We start from the raw sequence: 26,932 nt of genomic DNA, 5'->3' as shown, positions 1-26,932 counted from the left end.
GGCTAGATTTTCCGATTCTGGGGCTATGTTCCCACGCCATGCTTCATGCCGGAGGCCAGTCATGGACCCCGAAATGCCCCCCCACCCCCCTCTGGCTGCATCACGCGCCCCGGACCATCCGTCCACAGTGCTCCCAGCCCCACATAATGTCCTCCCCTGCCCGCGGGTCGGCCCTCCCCCGACTGTGAACTCAGTCCACTGCCGCCACACCGAGTTCCTGACGGATGAGACCATGAGAGACCCACACCATCGAGAACTCAGCATTGGAGGGCCGGCTTCAAACAATGTCCTGAAGCTGTTGATACGTGGCGCAGCGTGCTCCGAGAGTACGTCGCTTTAGAGGGGGCAGATCATCGTGAAAGCAGCGCCGCCCCCGATTTGGTCATAAACTTGGATTCACTGGTCATTCACCGAACACGATTTCGGCATTGGTGACCAGAGAATCCAGCCCCACGTCTTTCAGGACTTGCTGGAGGAAACCAGAGCACCTGGAGGAAATCCACGAAGCCACGGGGAGGACGTGCAGACTCCACACAGACAGTGACCCAAGCCATGAATCGAACCTGGGACCCAGGAGCTGTGAAGCAACAGCGCTAACCATTGTGCTGCCGTGCTGCCCTCATTAATCCTCATTTGCATTCCTTTCAATCTCATCAGCGAGACTAATGTCGAATGCAGTAGCCTCCTGGGAATTAACCGATGCCCAATAAGAAATCACATGGGAAACGGGCAAAATGGTGGCACGCTGGTTAGCACTGCTCCCTCATGGCGCCAAGGTCCCAGGTTCGATCCCGGCCCTGGGTCACTGTTCATGTGGACTTTGGACATTCTCCCCATGTCTGCATAGGTCTCACTCCCACAATCCAAAAGATGTGCAGGGTAGGTGGATTGGGCACACTAAAATGGCCCCTTAATTGGGAAAAAAATAATTGGATACTCTAAATTAAAAATCACGTGGGCCTTGTTTAGTACTCCTTTTATAAAACGTGCAGCTGGTGCAATGGCTGCTGAGGGGAAGTGATGAGGTGAGGAGCCATTTCCATTTGCTGACATAGAGCTCAAGGACACTAGAGCTAACTTCTCAGGGGGTTGGGCTTGGTTTTGGGGCTGCAACGTTCTAGGTCGGGGGTCACCCCAGGCCGGTGGGAGTGAGGGGTTTTGCATCTGTGAAGCCTTCAAGCCACCTTTAAATTTATTGTGGAGACCCATAAAAGGGGCGATCACAGATGCTGCCTCTCTGTTATTCCAGAAGAGAGCCCTGCTGTGGCCTCAATGCTGAAAATCTATTTCACTCCCTTTGACTGTGAGCAGCCTCTAACTTCACAGCTGTAAGCAATTGCTAATGAGGAATTTGCCTAGTTAGTTGTGAGGGCACTTCCCAGCCGCAGGTTGTTTGCTCCTGTTTGTGACTCACAAATGCCTGGAGGCTTCTGTAACTGAGAGGAAGGAAGGTCTCTTTTACCAAGAGTGCAGTGAGGGGAGGATTTTGGCGGGCCTACTACCGGGCTGAGGATGTAGGAGGATTTGCTCGACCAGACTGTAATGGACTACCAGTGACTGGGTGTAGCCAGGGGATGGTCCGTGGCCTAGAGGTGACCCCCTGGATTGGGGTGGTGTCCAGGCACGGATAGACATTGCCGGGGTCTGCAAGGTAGCCATCTTGCTGCGACCCCACTGACTGCCCACCACAGCCATGTGGATGTACCCACCCCATCCCCCTACCCCAACCCCTCCCTCCAACCACCTACATCCCACAAATCCCCCCTCAACCCTCATCCATACTCAACCCATCAGCAGAGCATCATGCAACCCACCAAAGAGGAACACCCACAGTAGCCCCTACAGAAGGGATCTGGACGGTGGCCGTAGAGCGTACCGATGACTTGGTTAGCGCCAACCACCGGTAACCCTGCCAGCATGGACAGGGCTGTTGCCAGAGGCTAGGTGCTGGTTATTAACCCCGGCCATCCTGAGATGATCATGCAGTTTCTTCCGGCAGTGCTGCCTGGTCCTTGTGGTGGGGCCCCTGGAGCTCATAACCTCTGCCACCTGCACCTAGGCCCGGTGTACGGTGGCAGGTGGCAGCGTCCTTCCCAGCCTGGGGAACAAAGTAGCCCGCCTCTCCTCCACAGCGTCCAACTGGGTCTCCACTTCCGCATCCGTGCTGCCATCTTGTTGGCTGGAATGAGTGTGTGCATGGGGTGGAGTAGCATAATATGGGGGAGAACTGAGTGGACAATGCTTGGGAACTGGGTTGCTGGCACTATGTAATGGTCGGGAGCATGTTTGAAGTGGTGTAGGGATTGGGGGATTTTTGCCTTTTTTGTGGGGGGGGGGTTCTGTTCAATGTTGATATTGTAAGGAAAAGCAAGGTATTCCCGGTGAATGAGCTGGCACAGCGAGCTAATTTAGGGGGGAGGCCATTTACGGTAGCGAGGGATAGGTTTCGGTACTTGGGGATTCAGGTAGCGAGGGAATGGACAGGGCTCCATAAGTGGAACTTAACGAAGCTGGTGGAGGAGGCCAGGGAGGATCTAAAGAGATGGGATACACTGCACCTAACGTTGGCGGGGAGGGTCCAAGTGGTGAAAATGAATTTTCTGCCGAGGTTCTGTTTATCTTTCAGGCTCTCCCAATCTTTGCGCCAAAGGCCTTTTTTCGGAAAGTGGACACAATCATCTCTAACTTTTTATGGGCGGGGAAGGTGTCAAGGGTGGGGATGATCCTGCTGCAGAGGCAGAGGCAGCAGGGGGAGTTGGCATTGCCAAACTTGCTTCATTATTACTGGGCGGCAAATGTGGACAAGGTGCGGTGGTGGGAAGGAGAAGGGGTAGAGTGGGTTAGGCTGGATGAGGAATCTTGTAAGGGGTCTAGTTTGCGGGCTATGGTGACGGCAGCATTGCCAATGGCTCCGAGTAGGTATTCAGGGAGCCCAGTGGTGCAGTCCACGGTGAAGATATGGAATCAGCTGAGGAGGCATTTTCGGGTGGATGTCAGGCTCATGCCGCTGTGCGAGAATCATGGGTTTGAGCCGGGAGCGGTGGATAGTGTATACAGGAGGTGGAGGGAAGTAGGGATGGTCAAGGTGAGGGATTTGTATTTGGAGGAAGGGTTCACCAGTCTGGAGGGCCTAAGGGAGAGGATAGAGCTACCGAGGGGTAGTGTGTTCAGGTATCTACAGGTTAGAGACTTTGCACGAAACGTCTGGAAGGGGTTCCCTAGATTGCCGGGATACATCCTGCTGGAGCGACTGCTGCTTCCGGATGTGGGAGAACAGGGAAGAATTAGGAATATATATAAGTGGCTGGGGGAGCAGGGAGGCGAGCGGGTGGTGAAGATCAAGGAGAAATGGGAAGCCGAGTTGGGAATGGAGATCAATTGGGGAGTATGGAGTGAGGCACTGCGAATGATGAGACTGATACAGTTCAAGGTGGTGCACAGGGTGCATATGATTCGGGCGAGAATGACTGGGTTTTTTCCGGGGCTAGCAGGTGAGTGTGAGAGGTGTGGGTGGGGGCCAGCGAATCATGCGCACATGTTTTGAGATTATGAAAAATTGGGAAGATTCTAGGCGGGAGTGTTCACTGTCTTAGCCAGGATAGTAGAGGAGGGAGTGGACCCGGTCCCTTTGATGCCGATATTTGGGGTTTCAAAGAAGCCGGAGCTCATGGAGAGGAGGAAGGCCGATGTCTTGGCCTTCGCCTCTCTGATTGCACGGCGATGAGTTTTGCTGGAGTGGCGGTTGGCATCGCCATCGGGGTAGCAGCATGGTTGGGTGACCTGTATGACTTCCTGCAGTTAGAGAAGATAAAGTATGAGTTCAGGGACTCAGCAGGGGAGTTTGAGAAAAGATGGGGGATGTTTGTGACCGTGTTTAAGGAGCTGTTTGTCACGGTGAGGGTGGGGGGGAGGGGGGGTGGCAGTAGTGGTGAGGAGTGATGGGCAGGGGGGGGGTGAAAAAGGAGGAAAATCTGTACAAACTGTATAGTTGATTGTTGGGAAGAATGTTTCCCGTGGTGTTTATTTGCTGTAACCTACTTTGATACAAGTTTGAATAAAATACGTTTTTTTTTAAAAGTGTATGGAATGGAGTGCTTATATGCGGCTGGAGATTGCCAGCTTCTTGAGTGGCAATCCTGACCCCGGCGAATCGGATACTGTTTGTTATTGGAATCGCTCAAATTCTCAAACCTTCCTAAACTCCTTCCCTCCCTATCTGTTATCTGCTGTCTTGTTGGCTCCCATGTGCTGTCCCCCATTCTCCCCTCACTCTATTGGCTGTTGGCTTCAAACAGGTCCGGGAACAAGTTGGTGAACGGCTTCCACATTTTGTGGAAGACCCCCTATGACCCTCGGATGGCGAATTTGATTTTCTCTAGGTGGAGAAATTCCGACGGGTCTGCCAGCCAGTCTGCAGCTTTGGGTGGTGCTGTTGATCGCCAGCCGAGCAGGATTCTTTGGTGGGCAATTAGGGAAGAAAAGCTAGCATGTCAGCCCCCTGCCCCCTAAATATTTCTGGCTGGTCTGATACCCCGAAGACTGCCACTCTTAGGCACAGCTCCACCCTCACACCCACTACCTTGGACATTGCCTCGAAGAAGCCTGTCCAGAACCCAACAAGTCTGGGGTATGCCCAAAAAATGTGGATGTGATTAGCGGGCCCTCCCTGGCACCGGTCACATTTGTTCTACACCTCTGGACAGAAGCTGGTCATTCGAGTTCTAGTTAGGTGCGCTCTGTGCACCACTTTCAGTTGCATTAGGCTTAGCCTTGCGCATGAAGAGGTGGAGTTTGGCCTGCCCAGTGCTTCACTCCAGAGTCCCCACACTATTTCCATCCCTAGTTCTTCCTCCCACTTTTCCCGTGTTTCATCCAGCGGGGAGCATGCCCTTTCTGATAGTCATCCGTACAGGTCCCCGCAGTTCCCCCTTCCCAGAATTCCTTCCTCCAGTAGTTCCTCTAACATTGTGCATCTCGGCGTCCATGGCTATGTTGTCGTCTCCTTGCGGAGGAAGTTCTTAACCTGCAGATGTCGGAGTTCATTCCCGTTGCATAGCTGTACTCTCTCTGTCAGTTCCTCTTTGGTCACTAGCCTGTCCTCTGTGTAGAAGTCCTTAACGGTCAGTGTCCCCCCTGCCCTGTCTCCATCTCCTAAAGGTGGATTCTAGCTTTGCTGGCACAAAATTGTGATTGCCGCAGATGAATTTTTGTAGATGTCCACCAGGAACCCGTCAGGTCCCGACGCCTTCCCCGCCTGATGGAGCTCATGCTCTTCATGACCTCTCCCAGTTCCAGCGGTGCTTCTAGCCCCCTCCTCTTATCGTCCCCAATGACTGGCATGTCCTGTTCACCGAGGAACCGTTCAATCCCCAAGTTGCCATTGGGGGTTTGGAGGTATAGAGCCCCCAGTAGAAGGACTCAAATGCTTTGTTGACATATTTTGGTTCGACTACCAGTCTGCCTCTGCTATCCTTCACCTGTTCTACCTACCTACTGGTTGCCTGGTTTCTCAGCTGGTGAACAGCAGGCGGCTAGCCTTTTCTCCATGTTTGTAGAAGGTCCCCCTTGTCTGTCGTGGTTGGTGCACTGCTTTCCTGGTGGATAGCAGGTTAAAGTCCATTTGTACCTTTTACCTCTCTGCCAGACGCTCTACAGTTGAGGCCTAGGAGTATCTTCTGTCAACCTCCAGAATAGAGTCGATCAGTTGTTGCCTAGTTTCCCTCTCCTCCCTGTCCCTATGTGCCTTATAGCTGATAATTTCTCCTCTTATCACAGCCTTCAGCATCTCCCAGAACTTGGAGAGTGAGACCTCCCATATTCCAGTTGTTCATAATGTATTCATCTATGACCTGTGATGTTTTCTGGCAGAAGTTCTTATCGGCTAAGAGGGTTGTGTCTAGCCTCCATGGACACATGTAGTGTGGAGCGTGGTCGGAAATTGCGATCATGGAATATTCCGCTCTTACTATACCTGGATTTCCCCACTTCAAAGCATCGTGTACTTGTGAAAAAATGAGAACTCCTTCTCACCTGGGTGCATGAACCTCCATTGGTCCACAGCCCCAATATGCTCCAAAATGTCCTTAGTTCTCTCGCCATGCTTGCCGTTTTCCCCATTTTCTGGTTTGACCTGTCTGTCAGTGGGTCCTCTACACAGTTGAAGTCCGCTCCCCCCCACCATGATTAGTCAGTGTGTTTCTTAGTCTGGGATTTCTGCCATGGTTTTCTTCACAAATTCCGCGTCGTCCCAGTTATGACGTACCATCCCCCTTGGAGGAAGACTACGCAGCTTTCGTATTTTTCAGGTGGGCAAAGGTTCTGAATATTTTCACTGGGCCGTTAAGTCCCCTGATGTTACAGGTGACTATTCAGAAGGGGGTTTCTGTCCCACCCCCTTCTGGGGGATCAACCATACTTACCTTGTGGATGCGACAATGCACTCCGGGGTTTCCCTTTGTTAGGGGGCCATCCAAATGGTCGCGATCACCGTAGCCAACATTGAGGCTGGGTTCCTGTGCTCCGGGGTTTCCCTTTGTCAAGGGACCACCCAACCCGACTGCCTGGGGTGCCATCTCGCTCCACATTTCCAAGAATGACCTGCTGAAGCCAGTCTAGAGTCCTTCCCCTCCATGCCATATTGTTCCCCCTGCGGATTTGTGTCCCCCTCCTCTTACTGCCCCCCTGCCCTCCATAACCTCCCTCCTGTTCCCCCCCTCCTGTTTACCCCTCTGTTTCCCCCCCCCCCCCCCCCGCCTTCATGGAGTGCCCTCCCTTTGCCAGGCACTCTATCTCTGGTGGGAGATGTGCTGTGGCCTCCCCCTCACTCATACCTCCTAGCGCTAACTTTCCTGCTAGTGTGGTGGCTGACCTCCTGAGGTCGGTCTGACCCCCTCCTACACAATAGTTTCCCCTAATCTCCTCCTCACCCTCTCCTGCGCACTGCTACATTCACCCCCTCCTTTCTGCGAACTGGTTCCCCTGTTCATAACGAGGCAACATAGCCCCCCCACAAATTGTCCATTGGTTTGTCTCTGCTTCCTCTGTGTCCTCCTTATCGCTGTCTCCCTTGTTGTTTGTCTGGTCTGTTTTTTGGATGAATTTGTCTGTCTCTACAGGGGCAGTGAAATAATGTTCCCTGCCCTGATATATTATCCCAAATTCACTATTGTTCCTGTACAGGGCTGACTTTACCCTGTTAAATTCCGCCCAGCGTTTTGCTAGGTCTGCCCCAATGTCCTGATAGGCTGTGACCCTCCCAGTTGCAGGCCTTCATTTGTCTTTCCCAGCGAAGGTTCCTTTCCCTGTCCCGGTATTTGTGCAGCTTGGCAATGACCTCACTCGGCTGCTCCCCTGCCTTGTGTTTTGGCCGGAGCGACCTGTGGGCCTTGTCGATGTCCGGCGGCTTGGGGAAGCTGTCTCTCTCCACGGTTCCCCAGCATCTGGGCCATGCAGTCGGTTGGGTCCCTGCCCTCAATTCCTCCTGGCAGGCCCACTACTCTAATATTTAGTTGTCTCAATTGAATTTTCTGGTCCTCCACCTTCCCTTTCCCATTCCTATGGGTCGCCACCAACCTCTTATTTCAGCCTCCAGAGCGACGACACAGTCGTTCTGGTCCATCGAGGCTTTCTCCAGCTCCTTTATCGTGCTTCCCTGGGCTTCCAATCACTTTCCCATATTGTTGGGAGCTACCTGCATGGTTGCCAGTGCCTCTGCTACCTTGACTGTAGCCTTTTTATCGGCCTTAATGTGGTTTCTCGTCTCCTTGGATTTAGATTTTTTGTTTATTGTCACGTGTACCAAGGTACAGTGACAAGTATTTTTCTGCAAGCAGCTCAACAGATCATTAAGTATATGAAAAGAAAAGGAATTAAAAGGAAATACATAATAGGGCAACACAAGGTACACAATTTAATACATAGACACTGGCATCGGGTGAAGAATACAGGGGTGCAGTCGTAATGAGGTCAGTCCATAAGAGGGTCATTTAGGAGTCTGGTAACAGTGGGGAAGAGGCTGTTTTTGAATCTGTTCGTGCATTTTCTCAGACTTTTGTAACTCCTGCCTAATGGAAGAAGTTGGAAGAGTGAGTAAGCCGGGTGGAAGGGGTCTTTGATTATGCTGCCCGCTTTCCTCAGACAGCGGGAGGTGTAGCTGGAGTCAATGGATGGGAGGCAGGTTTGTGTGATGGACTGGGCTGTGTTCACGACTCTCTAAAGTTTCTTGCAGACTTGGGCCAAGTAGTTGCCATACCAGGCTATGATGCAGCCAGATAGGATGTTTTCTATAGTGCATCTGTAAAAGTTGGTCAGGGTTAGTGTGGACATGCCGAATTTCCTTAGTTTCCTGAGGAAATACAGGCACTGTTGTGCCTTCTTGGTGGTAGCGTCGCGTGGGTGGACCAGGAGAGATTTTTGGAGACGTGTAACCCAGGAATTTGAAACTGCTAACCATCTCCACCTCGGCCCCGTTGATGCTGACAGGGGTGGGTACAGTACTTTGCTTTCTGATGTCAATGACCAACTCTTTAGTTTTGCTGGCATTAAGGGATAGATTGTTGCTGCTGCACCACTCCACTAGGTTCACAATCTCCCTCCTGTATTCTGACTCGTCGTTATTTGGGATCCAGCCCACTATGGCCGTATCGTCAGCAAACTTGTAGATGGAGTTGGAACCAAATTTTGCCACGTAATTGTGTGTGTACAGGGAGTATAGTAGGGGGCTCAGCAGCCTTGCGGGACTCCAGTATTGAGAACTGTAGGGGGGGAGGTGTTGTTATTTATTCTGACTGAATGTGGTCTGTGGCTCAGAAAGTCGAGGATCCACTGGCAGAGTGAGGAGCCAAGTCCTAGGTTTTGAAGCTTTGATATGAGTTTGACTGGGATTATGATGTTGAAGGCGGAGCTGTAGTCAATAAATAGGAGTCTGATGTAGGAGTCCTTGTTGTCGAGATGCTCTAAGGCTGAGTGTAGGGCCAGGGAGATGGCATCTGCTGTGGACCAGTTGCGACGGTATGCGAATTGCAGTGGATCAAGGCGTTCTGGGAGTATGGAGGTGATGCGCTTCATGACCAACCTCTCGAAGCACTTCATTACGACTGATGTCAGGGCCACTAGTTGAAGTTTTTCCGACAAGTGGAAACATCCTCTCCATGTCCACTCTATCCAGGCCTCGCAATATCCTGTAAGTTTCAATAAGATCCCGCCTCATCCTTCTAAACTCCAACAAGTACAGACCCAGAGTTCTCAACCGTTCCTCATATGACAAGCTCTTCATTGCAGGGATTATTCTTGTGAACCTCCTCTGGACCGTTTACAAGGCTAGCACATCCTTTCTTAGATAGGGGGCCCAAAACTTCTCACAATACTCCAAATGGAGTCTGACCAGAACCTTATATAGCCTCAGAAGTTCATCTCTGTTCTTGTACTCTAGCCCTCTCGACATGAATTGCATTTGCCTTCTTAACTGCCGACTGATCCATGCCAGGATCTTACCCTTAATACCATGGGCTCCTAACTTACTTAACAGTCTCCTATGTGGCACCTTGTCAAAGGCCTTCTGAAAATCTAATTAAATCACATCCACTGGTTTTCCTTTGTTTAACATCCTTGTTACTTCCTCAAAGAACTCGAACAGATTTGTCACGCATGACCTCCCCTTGACGAAGCCGTGCTGACTCAGTCCTATTTCATCATGCACTTCCAAGTACTCTGTGATTTCATCTTTAATAATGGATGCTAAAATCTTACCAATGGGCGAAGTCAGGCTAACCGGCCTATAATTTCCCATCTTCTGTCTCCCTCCCTTCTTAAACAGCGGTGTTACATTAGCCACTTTCCAGTCCTCTGGGACCCTTCCTGCCTCCAATGATTCCTGAAAGATCATCACAATGCCTCCACAATCTCCTCAGCTATCTCTTTTAGAACTTCAGGGTGTAGTCCCTCGGGTCCAAATGATTTATCCACCTTCAGACCTTTCTGTTTTCCCAGAACCTTCTCCTTAGTGATGGCCACTGTGCTCACCTCTGCCCCCTGATTCTCCTGGAGCTCTGGCATTCCACCGTGAAGACTGATGCAAAGTGACTATTCAGTTCCTCTGCCATTTCTTTGTTTCCTATTATTATTTCTCCAGCCACAGTTTCCAGTGGTCCAATGTCTATTTTTGCCTCTCTCTTACCTTTTATATATTGAAAAAAAAACTCTTCCTATCTTCTTTTGTATTACCAGCTGACTTGCACTCATATTTCATCTTCTTCCCCCTTATTGCTTTTTCAGTTGTCCTCTGCTCGCTTTTAAAGGCTTCCCAATCCTCTGGCTTCTCACTAATCCTCGCCACTTTGTATGCTTTTTCTTTTGCTTTGATGATGTCCTTGTCTTCCCTTGTCAGCCATGGATGCCTTGGTTTGGGGGTTATCCCAAATAACCCCCAAAACTCCTGCCATTGCTGTTCCACTGTCTTCCCTGCTAGGCTCTTTTTCCAATCAACTCTGGCCAGCTCCTCCCTTCTGCCTTTGTAGTTTCCTTTATTTAATTGTAATACCGTTACATCTGATTCCAGCTTCTTCCTCTCAAACTGCAGGGTAAATTCTACCATATTGTGGTCACTCCTCCCGAAGGGTTCCTTCGCCTTAAGTTCCCTAATCAAGTCAGCCTCATTACATCACCAAACCCAGAACTGTCTGTTCCCTAGGAGGCTCTGTCACAAGCTTCTCCAAAAAAACATCTCTTTCACTTTCCACAAATTCCTTTTCTTGGGATCCACTACCAATCTGATTTTCCCAATCCATCTACATATTGACGTCCAGCATGATTATTATAATATTGCCGATTTTTACATGCCTTTTCTATCTCTTGATTTATTTTCTGCCCTGATGCATGATCAATGAGTACTAAGGTGAGGTTGTAGTCCAATTGAAGGCTTTAATAAGATAGATGTTTCCCCCAGCAGCTCAGGTACAGAAAGGAAGCTGCTGGGGTGGCACGCGCCCTTATTCCCCGCCTTGCAGGGCAGAGCTACCATACTGGCTCGACCAATGGAAAGCATACATTATCTACCAATGGTGTTCCTAAGTACTGTAATACCTCTACACAGACTACCACATTCACCCCGTTAAAAAAAGAGTCCGGCGGGGGTGGTGGCTTGGTATTACAACATGGTAACGTGGTAGAAGTTATGGTTATGGAAGTACCGTAGTGCCTCCGTACAGCATTTTGCCTTATTATCGTAACTATTTAGAATTTTACAATTTTACAATTAACTATATACACGTTAAAATGAAGCAATCAGTCGATCGGGGGCCCTGGTCATCCTCTGTGATTGTCAAAGCTTTGGTGGTGACGCCGGTGGAGGTTCGGGCGTCTGTGACTCCAGGAGCATTGTTTCGATCTCTGTGGCAGCTTGAACGGTGCTGGTGGGGAAGCTGATTGACCTGGGAAGGGAGCGTCTGCAGGATGCGTCGGTGGGCAGGGGGGCCTAGACGGGGCCGGCAGAAGAACTGATCCTCCTGGGAAGGGGGCAGCTGAAAGGTGCACCGGTGGGATGGGGGGTGGGACTGGTGGCGGGGGTGTGCGTGGGGATCCGGCGGGCGCCAGGTTTCATAGGGAGACCGTGTCTTGTCGGCCGTCGGGGTACACCACGTAGGCGTACTGGGGGTTAGCGTGGAGAAGGTGGACCCTCTCGACCAACGGGTCCGACTTGTGCGCCCGCACGTGTTTTCGGAGCAGGATGGGTCCGGGGGATGCCAGCCAGGTCGGGAGTGAGGTCCCAGTGGAGGACTTCCTGGGGAAAACAAGGAGACGTTCGTGAGGTGTTTGCTTGGTCGTGGTGCAGAGCAGGGACCGGATGGAGTGGAGGTCGTCCGGGAGAACTTCCTGCCAGCGGGAGACTGGGAGATTTCTGGACCGTAGGGCCAGTAGGACGGCCTTCCAGACCGTTCCGTTCTCCCTCTCTACCTATCCATTACCCCGGGGGTTGTAACTTGTCATTCTGCTCGAGGCAATGCCCTTGCTGAGCAGGAATTTACTCAGTTCGTCGCTCATAAAGGAGGACCCCCTATCACTATGTATGTAAGCGGGGAACCCGAACAGTGTAAAGATGCTATGGAGGGCTTTGATGACAGTGGTTGTGGTCATGTCAGGGCAGGGGATGGCGAATGGGAATCGGGAGTACTTACAGTGGACAGGCGCTGGAATGTGGCGACTAGGGGCGTTTCTCATTGAAGCCTACTCGTGACAATAAGCGATTTTCATTTTCATTTCATTTCATAACCCAATAACCCCTCCTAACCTTTTTGGACACAAAGGGTAATTTAGCATGGCCAATCCACCGTCATCGTGGGGTGGTTCTTGAAGACACCAGGGATCTCCAAGTGCCAAAAATGTAGCTGTCATGAACGTTCCATTGGGAACTACACACAATGATACGGAGTTTTTTTTTTAAATTTCTTTTATAAATTTAGATTAGCCAATTATTTTTTCCAATTAAGGGGCAATTTAGCGTGGCCAATCCACCTACTCTGCACATTTTTGGGTTGTGGGGGCGAAACCCACGCAGACACGGGGAGAATGTGCAAACTCTACACGGACAGTGACCCAGAGCCGCGATCGAACCTGGGACCTCAGCGCTGGGAGGCGGTTGTGCTAACCACTAGGCCACCGTGCTGCCCCAATGATACGGAGTTGGCGGCCGCACACAATCTGAACATTCAGGGTTTAGAACTGTTCCTGTTAATAATTGGCACTCCCTGATGCTCTGGTGCACATAGGGAGACATAGATCATAGAATTTACAGTGCAGAAGGAGGCCATTCGGCCCATTGAGTCTGCACCAGCACATGGAAAGATCACCCGACCTAAGCCCCCACACCTCCACCCTATCCCAGTAACCCAGGCCTTCCAGATAGATGCACATGTGGCCTGTAGATTGTGAAATGCTGCACAAGTCCCTGCTCAACCTCTGCTCAACCTCTGCTCAACCTCTGCTCAACCTCTGGAATGAACCGGTGGCATAAACGTTGAAGGCCATGGTCATCTTCATGGCCACCAGGAGAGAGTGTCCTCCTCTTCCACTTGGGGTGCCAAGTCTGCGAGGATGTGGCACAGGTGCCTCACTGTTTCCCTGCTGAGATGGAGTCTAAGTTTTGCACACATGAAGTTCGAGACAGCCTGAGAGAGGTAGCCAGAGTGGGGATTGAACATTGGTAATTTGGAGCAGTGCGGTAATTCGGGGCACATTGGGAGGAGGTGCTTTTCCACTTTCGTCTTTCTTCTTAGTTGTAATCTGCATCTAGGTTAATGGGCAGTGGTCCTTCACCTCTGTTGAGCAGGCCAACCTCGCTAAATGTGACTGCTCTCTCCTCGGTCAACCCTACGATCTCCAGAGCCCGTTCCCAGGAGGGGATGTGGGACTTTGATCTCTAGAATTCTGCCCCCTGTCTTGTCCTTTTCCCATATATTATGGGCTATCTTCTTCTGTGGGGCCAAAGAGAAGGCATTATGAGCCGCATGCCTTATGGGTCATGGGGGTTGGTGGGGGGGAGGTTGTTCTAAAACAGGTAACATATGTGGGCACCAAAAATAGACATGACAAGGTTGTCTTGGTGGTTACCAGGGGCTTCTGAGGAACAAACACGAAGATCATTTGTGGGGAGGGTGCAAGATGTCAGTCAGTGATTTGTGAGGGGAGGTTTGGGAATTTGAGGCAGAACTGATGCCAGGAGGGAAGTGGTCATTTACCCTTGCAGCTCATTGGACGTCATTGGTCATCTTATGGCATTGGGTGGTATCCCTCCTGGTCATGCTGCCCGCACTGACAGCTGATGCCACAGCCTCCCAGGCGGTATTGCTGACCCTACTGCTGATCCTCCAACCCCCTCGGGAGAACAGGATGCCCTCCCTCTCATTCACAGTATCGAGAAGCCTGGTCAGGTCGGCACTCCCAAAGTAAGGAGCAAGTCTGCCTGCTGCCCTGCTTGTGTATTGACTGGGAGTGAATGGTGAGGGAATGTTTAAAAGAAGCTCCTCCTTGTTCGTGGCGAGAAGCTGAGGCGCAAGCTTAGCGAGTCAGACGGCGAGACAGCCAGTAATGGCGAGGAGGCAGTGGAAGCTCATATTTAGCACTAAGTGCCATTGAACACGGGGCGGGGCGTGATCTTGCCAACTCGGCCGTAAAGGAACATCCCATCAAAAGCGCCCAAAATGACACTTAGAACTTGGAAATGTTCCTGTTGAATCATGTCCAGAGCCTCCACAGTCTTCTGGGGTGGAGAATTGAAAAGATTCACCACCCACTGAGTGAAAACGTTCCTCCTCATCTCAGTCCTAAATGACCTACCTCTCATTTTGTGATTGTGTCCCCTGGTTCTTGGAAATACAGCCAAGAGTTCCATTTATCCTCTTAAGCACTGTAAGAATTTTGGATGTCTCAATGTGGTCATTTTTCATTCCTCCAAATTCAGGAGAATTCAGGCCTTTCCTCAATGGGCACTCAAGAATCTAAAGTAAAAAGAAGTTCTTGGTTGAAATCAAAAGTAAAATGGAATTTTGGTTTAAAGTGTAAGTGACTGTGAGGAGTGTTCATAGTGCTTGTAAGCGCAATACAAATGGACAAGGTGGTCAAGAAAGCATACGGAGGGCAGCACAGTGGCGCAGTGGGTTAGCCCTGCTGCCTCATGGTGCCGAGGTCCCAGGTTCGATCCCGGCTCTGGGTCACTGTCCACGTGGAGTTTGCACATTCTCCCTGTGTTTGCGTGGGTTTCGCCCCCACAACCCAAAGATGTGCAGGCTAGGTGGATTGGCCATGTTAAATTGCCCCTTTATTGGAAAAAATTAATTGGGTACTCTAAATTTATTTTAAAAAAGAAAGCACATGGAATGCTTGCCTTCATTGGACTGGACATCGAGTATAAAAACTGGCAAGTCTTGTTACAGTTGTATAGAACCTTGGTGTGGCTGCACTTGGAATATTGCGCACAATTCTGGTCGCCACACTACCAGAAGGGTGTGGAGCCTTTGGAGAGGGTGCAGAGGAGGTTTACCAGGATGTTGCTGGACTGGAGGGTGTTAGCTATTCTAAAGACTTGGACGGTTTTCATTAGAAAGACGGGGGTCGAGGTGTGACCTGATAGAGGTCTACAAGATTCTGACAGTCATGGATAGAGTGGATGGGCAGGCACTCTACAGCAGGGTGGACGGGTCAGTCACCAGGGGGCACAGGTTTAAGGTCCGTGGGACAAAGTTTAGAGGAGATGTGCGAGGCAGTTCTTTTACGCAGAGGGTGGTGAGGCCAGGAACACTTTGCCAGGGGAGGTTGTGGAAGCAGATACATCAAAGGCGTTAAAAAGGCATCTTGACAAACACATGGATAGGATGGGTAAAGAGGGATATGGCACAAGGCAGTACTGAGGGTTTTGGAAAAGGTTTGGAGGGCAGAAGGGCCTGTTCCTCAGCTGTATTGTACTTTGTTCTTTGTCTTTGCTGGTTTGTTTCCTTTTTCAATAAAAATTCTTTGCCTTTCAAGCGTGAACTCCTGTTCGATGTTTTTTAATTTAATAAATGGATATTTGAATACTTTTTTATAAGTTACTAGTCTCGACTGAGATTATAACAAAATGATCAATAGATAACTTTACCGATAAGAAACTTCTAACATAGACACAACTGATTTTGGTGAGAAATAATTTATTTTCTATCATGATAAATATCAGAAATAATTGCAAAACGGTATAAATAAATAATATTATATAGTAATAACATTAATGTTTCCTCTTATCATACAGTCATCCCAGTCAATCATTTCCTGTGGTATGACGCAATATGTTACACATCAATACAATAATAAATGCTCATTCATAATTTTCACACTGTTTATATCCAATCGTTCTGCACTTTCACAACTTCTGACGTCAATGATATTTTTCTCTGCAAGCCAATCGTACAGTCAAGATGAATTAATGTTGTGTGAGTTATTCCTAAGCTAATGTTTTTCAATTTATTTTTGCTCTTTTCATTTTGGTGTTAATATCATAAAAATATAAACTTTACTTCAAAGCTAGTGTCACAACTGATTACAGACAAAAATAATTAAATCTGATAAATCTGATAGAAAAATATTAATTGTTCAAAATAAATTATGAGAAGTGTGTATTTCCCGTCAGTTCCACTGATAAAGATGCTTCTCCATTTTTTTCTCTTAAGTATTTCATTAGGATCTACCAATACAGTCTTATCTTGTTTATTTGACAACATGTTTCAGAATTATCCATCTTTCCTTTGCATTTAAATTGATTCAATCATGTTCACCTATTTTGGAATCCTTCAGGATGAGGGCCTACTTAATTTTTAACTTGAACATTGCCATTCTAAAGCTCAGGCGATCTTGATAAATGTTCATCCCTGAATCCAACTCCCATTTGTCTTTAAATCAAAGTATTCTCACAGTACTTACAAAAAGGATATTGAAGTGTGGATGAAGTTGGTTCCACCTCAGCCCGAATCATAAACCATTGGTGTTCCATTAAAACTTGGTGTACGGGGAAGCACGGCGGCGCAGTGGTTAGCACTGCCTCCTCGCTACCCCGAGGACCCGGGTTTGAAATCGGCCCTGGGTCACATTCCATGTGGAGTTTGCACATTCTCTGCCTCTTACCCCCAAACCCCCCCACCCCCCCACCCCAACCCCAACCCTCCCACCCCCACAACCCAAAAAAATGTTCAGGGTAGGTGAATTGGCCATGCTACATTGCCAATGAATTAGAAAAAAAGAATTGGGGACTCTAAATTTATCTTTAAAAAAAACACTTTGAGTACTTAGACAGTAGGATCATTGCACTCCTAAAATGGAAGGATTTTTACCCTGCCTGTGGAGGTCACAGAGAGCAGAACTCCCATCTGACCACAAAGATTGATGCAGAACTGTTTCAAAATTCCAGGGAAAGGGTTGTAAATATAATCATGATGGACCAATCTTGCAGGGGCTGGTTTAGCATAGTGGGCTAAATAGCTGGCTTGTAATGCAGAACAAGGCAGCAGTGCGGGTTCAATTCCCATACCACGTGCCAGAATGTGACGACTAGGGGCTTTTCACAGTTACTTCATTGAAGCCAACGTGTGACAATAAGTGATTATTATTATTATTATTACTTGCAAGGCTGGAAAGCCAAGGGAAGCAGCTTTCCACAATGGGGCAAATAGGGCAGTATGGTGACACAGTGGTTAGCACTGCTGCTTTACAGCGCCAAGGTCCCGGGTTCAGTTCCGACCTCGGGTGACTGTCTACGTGGAGTTTGCACTTTCTCCCTCTGTCTGCATGGATTTCCTTCAGGTGCTCCGGTTTTCTCCCACAGTCCAAAAATGTGCAGGTTAGGTGGATTGGTCATGCTAAATTGACCCTTAGTGTGGCCAAAGATATGCAGTTTATATGGCGTTATGGGGTTACGGGGACAGGGAATGGGCCTAGGTAGGGTGCTCTTTCAGATGGTCAGTGCAGACTCGATGGGCCAAATGGTCTCTTTCTACACTGTAAGAATTCTATGGTTCTAGTGTGCAAGTATCCACAGTTTGCAGGCTAAATTATCCCTCTTGTGGCCATTTGTCTTTACCTGCTAAATTTCCTGGGACTATATAATGTCTATATAATGTCGGGGCCTCACGGTAGCATAGTGGTTAGCATCAATGCTTCACAGCTCCAGGGTCCCAGGTTCGATTCCCGGCTGGGTCACTGTCTGTGTGGAGTCTGCACGTCCTCCCCGTGTGTGCGTGGGTTTCCTCCGGGTGCTCTGGTTTCCTCCCACAGTCCAAAGATGTGCGGGTTAGGTGGATTGGCCATGCTAAATTGCCCGTAGTGTAAGGTTAATTGGGGGATTGTTGGGTTACGGGTATACGGGTTACGTGGGTTTAAGTAGGGTGATCATTGCTCGGCACAACATCGAGGGCTGAAGGGCCTGTTCTGTGCTGTACTGTTATATGTTCTATGTTCTATACCTGATTGGAACTCATTCCAGGGTAGTCACCTGCTGCCCCTCACAAAAAAAGAATTTACAGAGGAAGGAAACTGAGACAGAAACCCAGATTCTACCCCAATCTGTCAGGTGATATAACCACTCTCAGCCCTCTCCCATAGAAGCCATACAGTACAGAAGGAAGCCATTCAGCCCAGCCAGTCTGCACCAGCACTCCAAAAGAGCATTATACCTCAGCCCACTCCCCTGTCCTGTCCTCATAACCCCACAGATTCATCATGCCAATCTACATAACCTGCACATCTTTGGACTCTTCTGTCTCTACAGTTGTGGAGCCATGGGGTTTAGGTGTTTAATTTAGCCAGAGTATGGTGGATAATTTTAAAAGTTACATTGTCAATGACGCTGTATCCGTGATCCTTTCATTTCCCAAGTAATACAGATATAAGCAAAATTCAATACAATACTATGACATTCACAAATCATATACTAGGCATATCAAAATGTCCACACAAACAAGTGTTCATTGGACATCATCCATAACTTTGGAAATATGATTTAAAATTATAAAATACTAATGTAGCCTTTGTACTAGAATTATGAAACTACCGCTGTCCAATTCAGGAGGATATTAGGCATGGTCACGACGCTGGTTGTCCCTTCTCAGTTTCCTCAGATCCCTTTTTCTTTTCTTTGGGCAGCTGGTGCTGATCTGCCATGCTATAAAACGGTTAAATGCATCCAGGAATTTGTCTAGTCCATGATCCGTGAATGAACAGTTAGATTCAGTCACCTGAAGACATGTTTAGAAAAGCATATTTGAATCAACATCACATTCATTGGATAGCAACACATCCCCACCCCCCCCCCCCCCGCCTCCCCCCCAACATTCTCCCATCCATGCAAAATGATGTCAGATTATGTTGAGCAGCTCTCCAGTATTGTCTTGAGTTTATCTAAGGGCCCTGCCATAATGTCTTTAATAATAGCTTCCAACATTTTTCCTGTGTCAGATGTTAAGTTAACTAACTTATAGTTTCCTGATTTCTCTCTCTCTCCCTTTTGAATAAAGGAATTACATTTGCTGTTTCCCAATCTGGTGGAACCTTCCCTAAATCTAGTGAATTTTGGAAAATTAAAACTTTTGCAAATGGAGTCCAAAACCAAGCAGTCAAAGAAACAAAACCTATTTTAGCTCACAAAGTTAACTATATGCATAATTCCAGTAGTACCCTATTGGGTCTTCTCAAGTTGGTGCCTGACTGGCCAATTCTATTTATCCAAATGCACAGCACTTTGTTTTTTTTAGAAATGTAGAATACCAATTATTTTTTTCCATTTAAGGGGCAATTTAGCATGACCAATCCACCTATCCTGCACAGCTTTTTTTGTGTTGTGGGGGTGAAACCCACGTGAACAGGGGAGAATGTGCAAACTCCACACGGGCAGTGACCCAGAACCGGGATTGAACCTGGGACCTCAGTGCTAATTACTGCACCATCATGCTGTCCCACAGCACATTGTTAAGGGTCCTCCAACCCTTATCGGAGGAATTTGTATTCTGCAAGTTCCACGAAGTAGTGAACCAAAACAATACATCAGTGCATCACAAGCCACTTCTTTTAAGACCCTAGAATGAAATCCATCAGGACCCAGGGATCTGTCAATTCCTGTTCCAGCGATTTATTCAGTACCACTTTTCTGGTGATTGTAATTTTCTTGAGTTTTCTCCTCCAATTCCTGATTTACAACTATTGCTGGATGTTATTTGGATCACAGAATCACAGAATAATACAGTGCAGAAGAGGCCCTTTGGCCCATTGAGTCTGCAATGACAAATGAAAAACACCTGACTTAATCCCACTTGCCAGACTTGGCCAATAGCCTTGATATACTAAATAGCGAAGACAATACAATACAGCTGTTCAATTCATCAGCTATCTCTTTTTGTTCAGTCACTAACTCCCCAGACTCACTTTCCATCAGACCTACATCATTTTGTTACTTCTTTTCTTTTTAAAATATTTATAGAAACTGTTATTATCTAGCTTTATATTTGTAGCTAGCTTTCTCACGTACTCTAATTTTTCAGTCCTTATCAATCTTTTAGTTATTCTTTGATGTTTTTCTTCCGATTCTCAGTCACATATTGATACATGTAGCTATCAGCATGGGAAAGTGGTCAGGAATGGGATCTCTGGCACATTTTCCACCCTTTCTATTCCATGGATTGTCCCATTACAGCTGCTACTCTAGTTGGCATCAGCTAACTCAGCTCAGTGCTGGGATAGAACGAGAGGGTAAATGCTCCAGTCTGTCCTGCAGCAGGAATCGGCGCTGCAGGAAGGAAAATTTAATGGAACATTTAAAGATTAATTGACATTCTGGGAGAACCACAGATTTGAGCCAAGGAGGTGGGACGGAAGCTTTCGGAAATGGGAAGAGAAGGGGATTAAAGCTCTAAAAGATTTGTTTCTTCGAGGTCGTTTTGCAGGATTGAGGGAGCTGGAAACAAAGTATGGGCTGGAGCAGGGAGAAGTGTTTAGGTATATGCAGGTTCGGGACTTTGTCAGGAAGGAGATACAGAGCTTCGTGGAGGAACCGGCCTCCACGTTGTTGGAGGAGATGCTGGCGGCAAGGGGACTGGAGAAGGAGACAGTGTCAGCGGCATACGGAGCTATGTTGGAAAAGGATAAGGCGCCACTGGAGGGGATCAAAGCGAAGTGGGAGGAAAAGTTGGGAGAGGTTATAGAGGAGGGGGTATGGTGTGAGGTGCTCCGGAGAGTGAATGCCTCCACCTCGTGTGTGAGGTTGGGGCTGATACAGCTGAAGGTGGTGTACAGGGCGCACCTCACGAGGGCGAGGATGAGCCGATTCTTTGAAGGGATAGAAGATGTGTGTGAGCATTGTGGGGCGGGGGGCGCTAATCAAGTTCATATGTTTTGGTCCTGTCCAAAGCTTGGGTAGTACTGGAAGGAGGTGTATAGGGTAATTTCCAAGGTGGTGCATGTGAACTGGACCCGGGTCCCCGGGAGGCCATATTCGGGGTGTCGGACCAGCCAGGGTTGGAAACGGGTGCGGAGGCAGATATCATAGCCTTCGCCTGGTTGATCGCCCGAAGGCGGATCCTGTTGGGATGGAGAGCAGCCTCTCCACCCTGTGCCCTGGCGTGGCGAGGGGACCTGCTGGGATACTTGACCTTTGAGAAGGTTAAGTTCGAACTGAGGGGAAGCTCGGAGGGGTTCTACAAGTCATGGGCACTATTTATTATGCACTTTCAAGAACTGGATAACATCGAACATTAGTTGGAGGGGGATGGGTGGGTGGGTTGGGGGAGGGAGTGGGGCTATGTATGTCAAAGATGGCTATGGGTAATCCCTGATTCCTTTTTTTCTTTGTCATTTGTTTATGTTAGCATGCGGGCTGATGTCTGGGCATGGTGGGAGGATGGGATTGTTGTTACTGTTATGGGGTTTGACATATTTGTTGTTGGTTATTGATTGTTGTTGGGTGTAAATCTGGGAGAAAAATTGTGAAAAAGGAGGAGAAAAAAATATTTTTTAAAAAAGATTCATTGACATCGAATGATCATTTCTGGTCTTGGGGTGGGCGTGATTCGAAAATCCCACCTCTGGAAATTTTTTGGAGATATGTCAAGGTATGCTTTTCCACTATTAGATCAATGGAAAGCCAATGGAAAGCCAAAGGGAATGTTGGTTGAAAATTACTCCATGCGTTGCATCTGCTCCATTGACACACCCAAAACACTCAATAAGATAAATATAAGGCATGGAGAAATTTCTGACCAATTATGTATTAAATAAATAAACTCAAAACACAATTACCTTGCTGCTGGTCTTCAGGCTGTTTAAGTTGGCAGTTATACTTATCAGGTGTTCATCTTTACTGTCCACTGAGCTTAGTCCTTGAGAGAAGATCTCTATTGCATGTTGAGTACAGTTTATATCCTTAATGAATGTACAAGATATTACTTGTTAATTATAGAGACATAATATTCCATTGAAATTAACTACCTGATGGATGCGATGAGCTAATGATTTTTTAAAATTCAAACTTAATGGATCCCCTGTTTCCACATTTCTTTAGAGTGCTCTTATTTTCTTTACATCTTGCCCTTTTTAAGATGAGAGATGTTTTTGCTGCAAAATATATTGAGCGGAATTCTCCATCCCTCCTCATCAGTATTGTGGTGTGGCGCACCCCCGCCGGTGGTGGGATTCTTCACTTTGACAGGCAGACAATGGGGTTTCCCATTGTGGGCAGCCCCATGCTGTTGGGAAATCTTTGGGCTTGCGTGCACTGCCGGCGCAACGGAGAATCCAGACAGTGGAGAATCCAGTCCATTAAATATTCTACTTTGGGGTAGAAAGTAGTTGTGCATACAGCGTATGCCCCCAACGTGTGAGACTCAACTGAAAATAGATTATTGGGCCTCACTTCAATAACTTGAAGGAGTTGCAGGTGTCTTGTCAAGGCTCCAGAGACAGTTTGTCCTTTGTCCACTGGATTGATTTAAGTCAGTTTGATCTTTCAGGATTGGACATCAGATAAAGTTCTGGTACAGAGAGGAAAATGCAAAGTTGGCGGTGTGGGCTTACAGTTGTGAGCTGGCAGTATTCCCCGCAATTTCCTGGGAGTTAGAAGGAGCAATTCCATACAGGCGACGTAGACAAGGTAATGTGGCTTGAAGGTCAATATGGCTTGGAAATTGGGAGCTAAAACATTTCTAAAACTATAAATTAATTTATTAAAACTGAATGCGACCTGACAAGTTGATAACTTATCCTTAAAAGCTGTGATGTGGAGATGCCGGTGTTGGACTGGGGTGGGCACAGTAAGTAGTTTATCGGGTTATAGTCCAACAGGGTTATTTGGAGTCACTAGCTTTCGGAGCGTAGCTCCTTCATCAGGTGAGTGTTATCCTTAAAAAGGTTCATTATTATTTCACAATAACTTTGCAAAGTATAAATTCAGACTGATATTCCTGATCACTTTGAAAGGTTTGAAAATGTCTAAAAAATAATTTTTAAATCCAAACTAGTGATAAAGATGTGAATAATGAAAATACATACCCCATTAAAATCTGGTGTTGTCAGGGTTCCCAAATGCTACAAAAACATAATATAACTGCAGTTAGAATTTGTAAACAAGATAGATGGCAGATTGCAACTTTAACAAATCTTGTTGGCATTATATAAAGCATATATCCATGCTTACATATAGATCGACAAAGAACTAAAGCTCTAAGGTCCCTGTGCAAAATTTGTATAAATACGTATAATATATTATTAATTACAGAAAACAGAAATTGAACTCACAGTTAAATTCAGCCTTTTACTATTGTCCTGAATTTCTTTAAGTGTGTTCAGACGGCATGCGTCAAGCGCAGTCACACAGCAGCTGAATAGAAATAGGTAAATGATGAACATTTTGCTTCGAGGTTCTGGAGAAACTGTAGTTTCTATTCCTTGCAACAGTTCTGCCAATTTCACATGTTGGCTATCCCTTTTATGTGATGTTCTGCACCGCAGAAATGAATTACCTGAATGGGAGACTATGGGAAATACCAAATGATGATCTGCATGACACAATCTAGGAATTCTTCAACCACAGATACCCAAGTATTACAAAAGTCGATGGAAAAGGTGCTGCTTCAAATATCTACAATCAAGATTGCTGTCAAATAAATACTGCCAATTTCCAGATATCTACATCAAGATATTATCCTTTTTCGTCATTTCCTTCATACTGTTGCCAGTAATGTTCGCGTAACTTAACATATCTGCCCATTGCTCATCGGATCGGTTTTCCCCAAGCCATTCATTTATTGTCTTTTTATGTCTTCTCCTTTTGTGTTTTGGGTTTCTTGATATATTAAGAAGGAAATAATCATTCAGTTTTATGTAATTCAATGAAAATTTACAAGATAATGAGCGCAATTCACCCAAAAAAAAACACCCCGTACTGCCCACACTTCAAAATCTCTTCAGCAGTGGGGAGCTGAACTTGCCGGCGAGACCGGCTCCTCAAAGATCAGGGTACCCTTTTGTAAGGGTACCCCAATCTGTAAGTGAGCTTGAGGGTTCCCCACATGTCCCACGCATGGACAAAGCAATCCGCAGCAGACTTGGGCATTACCACCCCCTACCAAGTGATCACAATCCACAATCGGGTCATTGATGACACCCTTCCAGTCTCCCCCGCCCCCCCCCCTTTCAGTCCCACCACACATTTCAAGCCCCTCCTTCACCCCCAACCTTTATGAAGCCCCTTAATATCACCCCATCCTTCATCACCCCCTTGAGCCCCCTTTAATGGGCATGGCCTCCCTCATGCCCTGACCCTTGGCAGGGCAAGCCTGGCAGCCTGGCACTGCCAGCCTGGAACCCAGGGTGCCCTGCCCTGACCACCTGAGGGGCACCAATGCCCTCCGAGACCCCCAGACGGGCCATCACGCCTGCTCTTTGCTGGTAGAAACCAGTACTTATTGGTGCCCTGGTGAATGCTGTCTCAAATAGGCTGTATGGTTATCTGGGTCACACCCAGTGAGGGTGTGATCCAGGTCACACCGGGAAACGTGAGTCGAGTGACGGGAATACAGTTCTGCACTCGGCGCGAAGCCGGATTTGGCCTCTCTTTCGATGCATCCAGCACAACAAGGTCGGTGCCGAGCACAATGTGGTGGCAAAATCTCAGCAAATATTCATTTCTCAGACATGCTTTGTTCTAAGGGCCTATTTTGGCTATAATATTTGGCTGATGCACAATATTACTTGGAGTAAATGTAATTTGCCTGCATAACACATTTAATTGGCATAATTGTTTACTTCACATAACATAAATATAATTTAAATCTGTTAATGAGCCATTGTATTTCAAAATATGTCCTTTTTATAAGAATATGCTGCAGGCAAATACAGATAATTGCTGGAGATGAAAAAAATGTCACATATGTGGAGGGAAAATGCCACGGGCACGATTCAGTTATCCTGTTGCAATTCCGGGTGCAACGGGTGAATCACGCGCTAGCCCCAAATCGGGTTGCGCGTGATCCAGATCAGCATATTAAAATAAGGCTTATGCCTCAGTTAAATGCCTAGCTCCTGGGAATCACCAGCCGTGCCGAGAAGGCCAGGGTGCCATTTAGCACTGGTCCACACCAATGTGCACCAGTCATAAAGGCACCTGAGGGGGTCTCCCAGCCCATGGAAGACCCCTTGGTGGTCAGGGCAGGGTGACACCCTGCCACTACTCCTGGCAGCAGGGGACCTTAGCACTGCCATCCTGGCACCCTGACAGTGCCATCCAGGCATTCCCAGTGGCACTGCCAGGGTCTCCACGTGTCAGGTTGGCACTGCCTGGTGGAGCCTTGCCAGATGAAGAGGGAGTGAGGGAGCGTTCTCCGGGGCCTCCCCAAGGTTGGGGATTTGAGGCGGGTAAAATGAGCATGGGAGCCTGTAAAGAGGGGAAGATCGGGACAAAGGTACAAAATGTGACTCCGATGTGTAAGCTCTCCAGCAGGAAGTCACTCTAAGTGTGGCCTCGCGGAGAGAATCTCAGCCCTGCAGCAGCTGAGAAATATCCACTAAACACGTCTTTCAGCAGACTAACTTGCTGCTGAATTGTGCCCCAGATCTACTCAAAACTGCTTCAAAGGCAATTTATTTTGACTAATTCAGAAAAGGAGGTGCTTGAAGAAACAAAAATCATTTATGGTGCCAGGACAATGTCAGTACTCTGTGGCAGCATAGAATCATAGGTAATGTATGTAAAGAGGATAGGCATTCAGCCCATTGGGCCCATGGGCCGGGATTCTCCAACCCCGCACCGGGTCGGAGAACCCCCGGCGGGGGGGGGGGGGGGGGGGGGGGGGGGGGGGGGCGCAAGAATCACGCCACACCACCCCGACGCCGGCTCGACGGTTCTTGGGGTCGATTTTTGGTCACCCGCAGGATCGCCGCCGCGCCAGTCGGGGGCCGTTGAGTTTGGCCCCTTCCTGCCAACGTGGGTTACGTATGGTCACACCCGGCAGGATCTGGGAGTTCTGTCTGCGGGGGCATTCATGGTGGAGGGACAGGGGGATCCGACCCCGAGGGGGCCTCCACGGTGGCCTGGCCCGCGATCGGGGCCTACTGATCGGCGGGCGGGCTATTCCCGTGGGGGCCTATGTTCCTCAGCACCAAGCCCCTGTAGGGCTCCGCTATATTACCTGGGGGCCAGCGCGGAGATGGGAACAATGCACATGTGCAGACTCGCGCCGGCGAGCCGACTCCAGCGCTGACCTAGCCCCCTAGGAAGGGGTGAAAGCCGGACAATCGAGGACTGTTGACGGAGTGGTTCACCCCATGAGTGGTTTGCCCCAGGGTCAGAACCTGGCCGCAGGAGTGGAGAACCCCGGCCATGGAATTCAGAAAAAAGCTAACAGGCTATTGCAACCCCCAAAGTGGCTCGCATCTCCATTGTACTCGAATCCCTTGGAGTATGAGGTCCCTGGTGTGGAGGGGACGAAACTTCCTCCCAATTGGAGGATCACCCACAGGGAGCAGTTCAGAGAAGAGGACCCTGAGGGGAAGTGGAGAGTGAGAGAGTATTGTATTGAGATATAGAATAAACCTAGTTGTATCCCATCTGTCTGGCTATGTGTGGAGTCCTTACCCTCGGTCACAACATTGGCGACGAGTATCAAGTGGAGCTGCTGCAACCACAAGAACTGCGTCTCTGGCTGAACTCCACGGGGTTTGGAGATCTCCACGACCTCCACTGCTGACAAATCAATGACGCTTATCGGTAAGCTTGAAACCTTTGACTCCGATACTGACAATTGGCTCCAGTACGTGGAAAGGGTGCAACTGTATTTTCCAACCAATGCCATTGCGAACAGTGAGTTGCAGACCATGACCTTACTGGCCGCTGTCGATGACTCTGACAAACTGACATTCAATACGTTGCTTGACCTGG

This window comes from Scyliorhinus canicula, chromosome 4, assembly GCF_902713615.1.
Source record: "Scyliorhinus canicula chromosome 4, sScyCan1.1, whole genome shotgun sequence".
Classification (NCBI taxonomy): domain Eukaryota; kingdom Metazoa; phylum Chordata; class Chondrichthyes; order Carcharhiniformes; family Scyliorhinidae; genus Scyliorhinus; species Scyliorhinus canicula.
This window is presented reverse-complemented; position numbering follows the sequence as displayed.